The following is a 10362-nucleotide window of genomic DNA, read 5'->3' as shown; positions in this document are numbered from 1 at the left end:
TACGAAAGTAACCCAACAAAATAATGAGTGACAGAAGGTGGCTTACACTACCTACAGGTTAACTAGAGAAGCCAAGCGCTAGTGGCAAGCTAAGAAGGCGTTACTCGTCGTGGAGCTAGGATCGGAGGTAGCCATACTTGGACTATCTTCAAGAACAAGTTTAATCGGCATTTCGTTCCTAGGGTCGTGCAAGATGTGAAAGCAACGGAATTCATGGACCTGGTCTAGAGGAGGATGTCCGTGATTGAGTATGTTGCGAGGTTCCTTCAGTTATCAAGATTTGCTATGTATATCATTTCAGGCAAGGAGAAGAAAACGAATAAGTTTGAGAGGGATCTGAACACCCATATCCGGACTATGATGACGTGCTTCAATATTCGTAACTTCTCTCAATTGGTGGATCGGGCTTTGATCTATGAGGAGAGTTTGACGGAGAATGCGGTAGAGTTTGCGGATCAAAAGCGAAGGGCTCGTGGATCTGGTTCATCGACTAGAGGAGCCAAACCAGTTAAAAAAATGGTTGTGGGGAGTCATCCACCCCAACGACCACAAGGGCGTATCCCAATTGCCCCTCAAGCTCAACCTTAGCAGCACTAGAAGGGCCAGACGCCAGAGTTGTGCCGGAAGTGTAACAGGGTCCATTGGGGACTCTGTAGGATGGGTGCTAGGACGTGTTACCAATGCGGTTAGTTCGGCCACTTCAGCAAAGACTGTACGGGGAAGGCAGTCCCTCAACTAGGGACCAACACGAGTCTACTCGCTTATTCCTAGGGGGATCTAAGGTGGCGACAGGTACCATCCATATACTTGGATTCGAAGCATCAGTTTTATTTGATTCGGGGGCTACCCACTCTTTTGTATCTATCATGCTTGTAGGACTATTTAGATTTGTGATACTTTGGAAACCGGTCTCGCTGCAGCTACCCCTGTAGGAGAAACTGTATTGTGTATGCATGCAATTTATGGATGCCTTGTGAGCAACTTAGGAAGGGTTGTTGTAACATCCCAATATTTCTCTTTTTTTATCTTCTAAATAAATCGAGTGTTACGCTGAAATAATCTTACAATGCGAAAAATCTGAAATTTATCAATACAAAACAATACCCTTAAAAATATTTTTCTTTATACAAATACCCACAATTATGCCAAACAAGGCATTTATACAAATTTATCTGACTATATAAACTCTAGACAAACTTCACCAACTTAGAATCTCTATACATCACAAATATGAAGCTCTAATCACAACTGCATAATTACCTTGACTTTCCATTCGTGCAAGCACTACTAAAACTGTAAAGTAATGAGTCAATTGAGTCACGATAATATAAATCATTGTTGAAGCAATTATATCAAAAGGCCAGACATTTAATAAAACTACAAATATCTGTATTATTGAATATCAATATCAGTCTCAGTAAACAAGAATACTTACAGTGGATTACATGAATGGATCATCAAAGGTAATTACTTGTTGAAACTCATTCTGCTTCACACAGTCTCTTTCTTTCAATATCTCTCACTGTCTCCAAAAACTCCCTCTCAATCTCTGATTCTCTGTCTTCATCTTTCTCTGAATTATCTTCGTCTCACTACCTCTCCGTCTAACTCTGCCTCTCACCATCTCTCTCTCTCTCTCTCTCTCTCTCTCTCTATCGTGTTCTTTATTTCTTGCAGCACTTTGTCCCGCCCTTTCTCTCTCTGTTCTGTGTAAACACTCTTAGAAAGAAGAAAGATCGAGTAGAAAGTGGAAGAAGAAAGAATATGTGAAAGAGAAGGGAGAGGAGTGGTAAAACTTGTGAAGGGGAAGAGCTCTATTTATAGGAAAAACTAAATACTATTCTACCTTCCATTTACAATTCTACCCTCATTTTACTATTCCATCTACCAACACTATTATACTTACCATTAACTATTCTACATTCCATTTACAATTCTACACTCCTTTTACTTTACCAATACTATTATACCTACCATTAACTATTCTACATTCCCTTACTATTCTACTTACCAATACTATTCTTCCTACCTTTTACTATCCTATTATTTCACCAATTACCATTCTCTAATTACCACTCTCCGTAACACCAAAAATTTTCCAAGAATAAAAATCATTGGCTAAAATGAATATTAAAATAACATCATCATCAAAATAATCTATTTAAATAACTTTGAAAATTCTGGGGTGCTACAGTTGTTCCCGCAAACTTAGTTGTTTCCCCTATGAATAGTTATGACGTTATTCTTAGGATGGATTGGCTGGCTAAGCATTTTGCAGTCATCGATTACATTAGTAAGCAAGTTATGCTCAGGCCATAGGGAGAAGAAGAAGTCACATCTGTCGAATCGCAAGTAAGATCCTTACCTCCCACTATTTCTGCAGTGCAGGCCATAAAGCTTATCCTGTGAGGAGGTCAGACGTTCTTTGCATTTGTCATTACCCCGGCATAGGAGGAGGAGAAGAACTTGCAAGATATCCCTGTGGTGCGGGCTTTCCAGATGCCTTCTCAACAAACTATGCTGGATTGCTGATAAGTGCAAAAATATATATATTTTAGCCCCTTAATTTATGTGTGTTAATCCTTTAGTTGTGCTATTTTATGTTGTTTTACTTCCTTTTCATGTTTTTATCTATTTTTAGGTCTTTGAAGGAAAAAGGAACTGTTTATGGGAGTTTTGGGCATCAAAGGCCAATTTTGGATAAAGCTGGAGTTAGGATCGAGCACACCACACTTAGGCTCGAACGCATCAGCGCTCGAGCGCAAAAGAGGAACGATCGAGCGTAAGGCATGGCGATCGAGCGCACTCGGGCAACCCAGATGTGGAAAGACTTATTTTTTACTTAAAACTAGGTTTTCCCAACCCTAATTGGACTATGATTTTGTTCTCCGATTTTTTTAGGTTTCCTATGGTTTCTAGGTCTTTCTAAAGCCTATAAATAGACCTCTAGATCTCTTAGAAAATATACAATTCCAGATAGGAGAATTTGGAGACTACTTCAAGAAGCGTTTTCCGGTTTCTTCTTTCCATTTTCTTTTTAGTTTTAGTTTAATTATGTGTAACTAAACAATTGTTAGGGCTAGATTGAAGCCTTAATCATATCTTTTTAAGTTTAATATTAGTGTCTTTGTTTCAATCATATGTGGTTATTTTAATTGATTATGCCTATGTAATTGAATTCCCCTTGTGAATGTGTCTCACCATTATTTGCTTATGATTGGAATCTGTTAATTAAGTCAATTTAGATAACTAAATCTTGGGCTTAATAAAGTGACAAAAAAACCTCATCATGGGTTCTTGGCTTAATCAACATGGAAACTAGGAGTACATATCATGTCTTACGATTCATGTGTTTGTCGATCTCCATAGAATTATGTTTCCCAAGAACAACTTAATAGATACAATGTTAAATCTCTTAGGGAAGAAAAGAATTAGAGTATATACCATACATAATTCGTTGCTTAGGGAGATCAATAATTTAAGATGTAGATACCATGCCCTTAGATTGACAAACATTAAAATGCCATGTGATTGGAACATTGATCTAATATTTTCTTAATTAGTATGATTTGTAGTGAATATCAAAACCCTAACCTCTTCATTATCTTTATATATTTTCACCATTGCAAATCTGTGACAATTTGACAATTTAATTTAGGAAAATCAAATCTAAATAAAATTAACAATCCTCGTGGGATGATTGTTAATTTTTTAAGACATGGATCCGGTGTGGCTGAAGTCCATGTGGGATAATGGAGGAACCACACGAGCAGACATGATAGAGATTATTATCTCATTGGCATTACTCAAGATTAGGCATGAATCTTATTACTTTATTTCCAGACATTAATATTTTGGGATGTAATATTTTGATGACCAGTATTTGACCAGTACGCTTGATGATCTAATTATGACATGATGTTTTATCTTTACTCTGGTGATTATGTTGTGAAATTTAGTTATTGCTTTCTATTCTTTTAGTTTAAAGTCTTCTGCTGTATTCTCTCATTTATGAGAGGTTAAGATCCTTGAGTCTTGTCCCAACAAGGGTGTAGGCTGGGAGGCGAACTATGGAGTTAATTACCAGTTAATTGATTTTCACAAGGCGTTACACTTTTCCACTGTTTTTATCATGTCTTTGAATATTCCTTTTCTGAATGAACTTGGTGGTTATCTAAACAACTTTGATATGTCCTCAGTTTCTTGTGCTAGTATTGCTGAATCTCTTAATTCTTCTAACTATATTGAAAGTGATCGTATTAATCCTACTCTTTCCTTGGATGCTTTGCTATATTCCTATAATACGATGTCCAAGGAACTTTCCACTCTTAATCTAGACACTGATTGTATTATGGATGATTTAGTCAGAGTTAATTCAAAAATAGATAGACTAAAATTGGACAATGAGATAAAAAGAAAAGAACTCCATATTGCTGAACAACCTATGGAGATGGATATGAAACATCTTGATTGTACATTTATTAATTCATAATCCCGCCACTCCATATTGCTGAACTCCAGATTGCGCAACCTACCTGTGGTTGTTTCACTTGGCGTGATCGTAGATTATATCCACCGTACTGAAAGATAAACGATATCCATATTAGTGATTTACATTTATTAATTCATAATCCTGCCACTACATTAAAGAGACCTGAATTACCAAGACCTTAAATATAACTTCTACATGAATATTGGCGGAAATTTTGTGCACCTAAACATTTCATTTTTATTCTTTCGAACGGTGTACCAATTGTTATAAAAATTAACTTCTAAATGAACATGCCAATAAAATGTGGACCCCGCACAAGGTTATTATGTTCCTATCCACCATTTGGCAAAAGAAAAATAGTTTTATGGTATACAGAAAGATTAGAGAAGATATTATTAAATGTATTTGAATGTCATAAATTATAAATTAAAAACAAAAAAAACAAAAAAATCAAAAGAAACCTATAAGAGCCCCCTTACAAGTTACAACTACTCCAACATAGATTTCTCTTTACAGTTTCATCATATCTATCCACGAATCCCTTTTGCCACTTTTTTGTTGTTGCTGTAAAATGGTATTCAATATAAAATTGAAAAACATTCCTCACTCAGATGAAAAAACTTGATTTGCTTCTTCATTTTAATCCTTCAATTCTTGAACAACAGGACAAAGGAAATAATATACAAATTAAAGTAAACAAATGAACAAGCTGTACATGGGGAGCATGTACCATCTTCCACACACAACTTGTTCATTTGTTTAGTAAGTATAATAAATTTAAAACAATTTTTTTAAAAAAATAATTAGAAACATATCTTGAATTACCAAGACATGAAAAACCTACCTATTTAATACACTCTTTTTGGTCTATCATGTCATACATTACACTATTTTTTTAATTTTTTTTTTTCAATTAATCAGAAGGGAACTCTTGCACAACTACATCCCTAAACCCCCAACAATATTGGAAAACAAAACAAAAAATTACACGGCTAGGAAGAAGATGAAGGAGCTATCCAGGGTCCACATTTTATTGGCATTTTCATTTAGAAGTTAATTTTTCTAACAATTGGTAGACGGTTCGAAAGAATAAAAATGAAATTTTTAAGTGCACAAAATTTCCTCCAATATTCATGTACAAGTTATATTTTTAACACACCCTATTACTTAAAAAAAAAAAAATGGTACTAAACCCTAAATAAAAATGCTACATGTTTAGAGGGAAGACGTTGGAACTTTGCAGGGCTGGGTTTCAAGAATTTTCATTTCCAACCTCAACCAGTGAAATGACAATATGCAGTAAACACAAGCATGAAGTTCTCAACAATAACGACAAGAATATTTTCTAGCATCTTTCCTAATTATTCAATACAATATTTCCTAATCATGCCCCCCATCCTATTAATTTCTAGCATTTCAAACATGTATTTGAAACAAGTATATATATATAAAAAAAAAAAAAAGAAGGAAGTTTAACCCACTCACTTTGGTCGTCAATCTGGTTCGAGGAGGTATCCTTGCTTGGCTTATACTGTCCTAAGGCATATTACAAAAAATAGATAGCAATTGGTTTTTTAGCTCGGGATTACAGCCAACTGGAGTAAGAGGAATAGAGAGCAGTGGGTTTTTTCTAGGGGTGTCAACCCGGTCCGGTTTCCCGGTTTTTGGCCTAAAACCGGAACCGGAACCGGGATACCCCGGTTCTCAATTTTGAGAAACCGGAACCGGAACCGGGACCCCGGTTAACCGGGGTCCCGGTTACCGGCCGGTTCCGGTATTACCCGGTCCGGTAACCGGTTTTTTTAAAAAATTAATTTTTGGGCTTATTTTAGGTATTGGGCCTAAAATAAGCCAATTTTTTTTTCATAAGTTGGCCCATTTTTTAAAAAATCTATTAGTTTCTTTGTCTAAATTAAAGGGGCTTTGTTGTGATTGTTCCAAATAATTAAAAAATAAACCTTAAAAAGTCCAAAAATCCTAAAAAATCATTATTTTTGCCTATTTGGGCCTTAGAAATAAAAATTTAATTTTTTAAAATACCCTAAACCTAAACCTAAGTGTAAAAAATATTAATATATAAATATAATAATATATAAATATTATTAAATAAAATGGAAACCCGGTTCCGGTATTCCCGGTAAAAACCGGGTACCAAAAACCGGTACCGGAACCGGGGTACCCGGTTTTTAGATTTTTCAAACCGGAACCGGAACCGGGACCCCGGTTTCCCGGTTTCCGGTTTTCCGGTTTTCCGGTTCCGGTTCCGGTTTCCCGGTAATTTTTGACACCCCTAGTTTTTTCAACTATTTTTTGTTTGGCAAAAATATAAAAAAGCTCTTCCAAACTACCAGTCGTTTGCAATATAGCGCCCAATGTTTAAAATGTACTAAAGTAGCCCCCCAAACTACCAAAATGTATAAAAAAATGCCACTTATTTTTATATTCCTATAATACCCCTATTCTTTTAACAAATAAAATAATTGTTAAAAAAAAAAACCAATGGGTGAATAAAGACAAAAAAAATATTTTTTGGAATAAATAAATAATTAGTCACTGTAGTTGGCATAAATTATAAATTGTTTCATGCCGTATTAAAGTAAAATCAATTTGGTAGTTTGATGGGCTACTTTAGTACCTTTTTTTTTTTTTTTTTTTGAATATCTCAAGAACCGTAACTTTTATTTTACTTTAATACGATATGAAGCAATTTGTAAATTAGGTCAACTACAGTGACTAATTCTTTATTATTTATTACAGAAAACCATTTTTTTTTGTTTTTATTTGCCCATTGGTTTTTTTTTTTAAAAAAAATAATAATAATTTGTTTGGTTTTATTTTTTAAATTGTTTTTTTTTTTTACAATTATTTTATTATTTTATTTGTTAAAAGAATAGGGGTATTATAGGAATATAAAAAAAATAAGTGGCCTTTTTGATACATTTTGGAAGTTTGGGGGCTATTTTAGTACATTTTAAACATTGGGGATTATATTGCAAACAACTAGTAGTTTGGGAAAGCTTTTTTATATTTTTCCATTTTTGTTTTTTTATTTTTTTTTCCTATATGTTCTAATGAGGTAGTGAAACGCTAATTCACAAGAGATACACTCATCGGCACACAGGTTCAAAGAGATAACCCAGTCACCAAGCCGATGAATGTGCGGCTGATTCCCTTTCCCTTTTGATCTTCGTATACGCTGAGATAGAGAATGGGGGAAAGAGAAAGAGAATGACGAAAAGAGGAAAGTGATGGAAGGAAATGCTAATGGAGTTAAGCACAAAAAAAAATGGAGATGAATCAATAACAGAAGGAGGAAGAAAACCAATTTTTGGCTGGGGAGAGGTTTTTGACATCTTCGGCGCTTGTGTTAAAAGAGGGAAAAAGTTGGATAATATTTTAGTTGGAAAAACGTAAGGATAAAATAGAAATTTCAGCAAAACCATTTTTTCAAACTCGCCTTCACTTTTCCCTGCAGCCAATCTCGTCAAGCCTCCCATATATGAAGTATGGCAGCGCTCTACCCCCTAATATATCATTCCCCTTAAAAAAAGACCTTAACGTCAAAGTCCTACAAATTTGAAAATATAAAGTAAATTTGAACTTGAAAACTTTGAAGTCTTGATCACGTCACTGGTAGCACGAAACATTCTTTGAAGAATCTGAGGGAGAGAAAGAGAGTCTTCGTATCCACGGTCTTCAGGGTTTTCATACGCTTCCTAGGCAGTCGTTCCGAGCGTGAATTTATATCGATGGTCGTACTATTAGCCACAATAGCACTAATTTTTTTCACATCTACACTCACGACATCTCCAATCTTTGGCAAAAATCTCAGATTTTTTATATTTGTCTTCAACTCATATGAGCGATGGCTCATTAGTGTAACGCATGGTGGTTGATGGATCACCGCCGCTGTGGTTTTTGGGTCGAAGTGATGGCCCCCTTTGGAGACAAAGGCTGGGGGTGGCTGAACAGCGCTAGACAATATGACAACCATTGGTGCGATTGGATGGTGGCAGAATGACCGAATGACGATTTCATTGTTTTGTGCATCCAACCCTTTCTTTGAGAGAAGATTCTCGATTTTTTTCTCCAATATTTGCATCTGTTCTTCTGATTTCTTGATCAAGCCTTCGAACATAGTTATGAGACTAGCAATTTGTTGCTCAAGTCGATCAAGACATAAATCTTCCATGAATCATTGATTGATGTAGAAAACAACCAACATGCCTGCTTTGATACCAAATGTTATGTAAATACATAACGGGGATAAAACTTAGGTTTTGAGAGAACCTAGACCTTAAATTATGAGGAAACCTAAATCTTTTAAATTTTGAGCAAACCTAAAACCATTTTCAAACACAATATTTATGATTAATTTTCTAATTCATTTATTAATGAGCTTAATGTCTTTAAATAAATAATTGCAATGCATAGTAAAAATAAAAGACTTTTTAAGTAAAATAAATTACTTTAACACGAACTCTTAAAAGCGTTTGCCTCCTCTCACCCCATGCTGGCTCCAACGACTTGAGGTCAATAACGTTGCCTCCTCTCACCCGCCTCTCACCCCATGCTGGCTCCAACGACTTGAGGTCAATAACGTTGCCTCCCCTCACCCCATTCTGGCTCCAACGACTTGAGGTCAATAACGTTGCCTCCTCTCACCCCCCTCTCACCCCATGCTGGCTCCAACGACTTGAGGTCAATAACGTTGCCTCCTCTCACCCCATAACATGCTGGCTCCAACGACTTGAGGTCAATAACGTAACGTTGCCTCCTCTCACCCCATGCTGGCTCCACCCACGACTTGAGGTCAATAAAGTTGCCTACCAGAAATAATGACCAAAATTGAAATGCTAGGTGGTCATGGAGTGGGACCATTTATCATGGGAACCAGCAGTAATACCCCAACTATGCATGAACTAATGGCTGTGTTTGGCAACGGCCAGCGAATATAAACATGAACAATTACTATTTATTAAAAAAATTAATTTCTCATCGTATTTAATATCAATTATTTTTTATTATTATTCAAAAAAAACTACTACAAAATAAATTTTCTTTACTTTTTCATACTAAACATTCATACTTTTTTTTTTTTTTTTTTTTTTCACATCAATCAATTTTTGTTATATTACCAAACAACAAATCAGTATGGGGTTGTTTGCTAATGGACTAAAAAAAAAGGCGTCATACTATTCGACTCTAATATTCTTACTTTTTATATCACATTAATCCAATTTTATTATTATTTATATAAAAAAAATCACTTCAAAACAAAAATTTTTCTCTTTTCTATATCAAACATTCTTACTTTTTTCACACATCAATCAAATCTTGCTACAGTTTCAAACCACTTTCTTTTTTCAAGCCAATGACAAATGGTCTCTATGGGTGTATTTGGCAAAAGACTTGAAAAATTGAGTGAACTGATACTGTAACAGATTTGATTGATGTGATAAAAAAAAAATAAGAATGTTTTGTATGAAAAAGTAAAAAAAAAAAAGTTTTATAGTAATTTTTTTATTTGAATAATAATAAAAAGTGATTAATATGATATAAAAGGTAAAAATATTGGATTAATTTTGAGAGAAATAGTAAAAAAAAAATTTGAAGTCGTTTGACAAACACACCCTATAAAACCAATGCCAAACAAAGCCAATGATGTGAGAAATGAGTGACAAAGTAATGATGTCAGACCCATTTACTTTTCAACTTTGATTTTTTTTTTCCAAAGTTAGTTGTGTTTCTCGTTTATGTAATCATAACATCAGAGTGACATGGTCCATATTGACCCCACCTTTCATAAATATCGTTTCTTTAACTTTCAAATGCCAAGGTCAGCATCGGTCCAAGGACTAAAAAAGCAG

Source organism: Corylus avellana, chromosome 2 (genome assembly GCF_965113065.1).
Source record: "Corylus avellana chromosome 2, dhCorAvel1.hap1.2, whole genome shotgun sequence".
NCBI classification, from domain to species: Eukaryota; Viridiplantae; Streptophyta; class Magnoliopsida; order Fagales; family Betulaceae; genus Corylus; species Corylus avellana.
The sequence above is the reverse complement of the archived record's forward strand: the minus strand, read 5'-3'. Positions refer to the sequence as shown.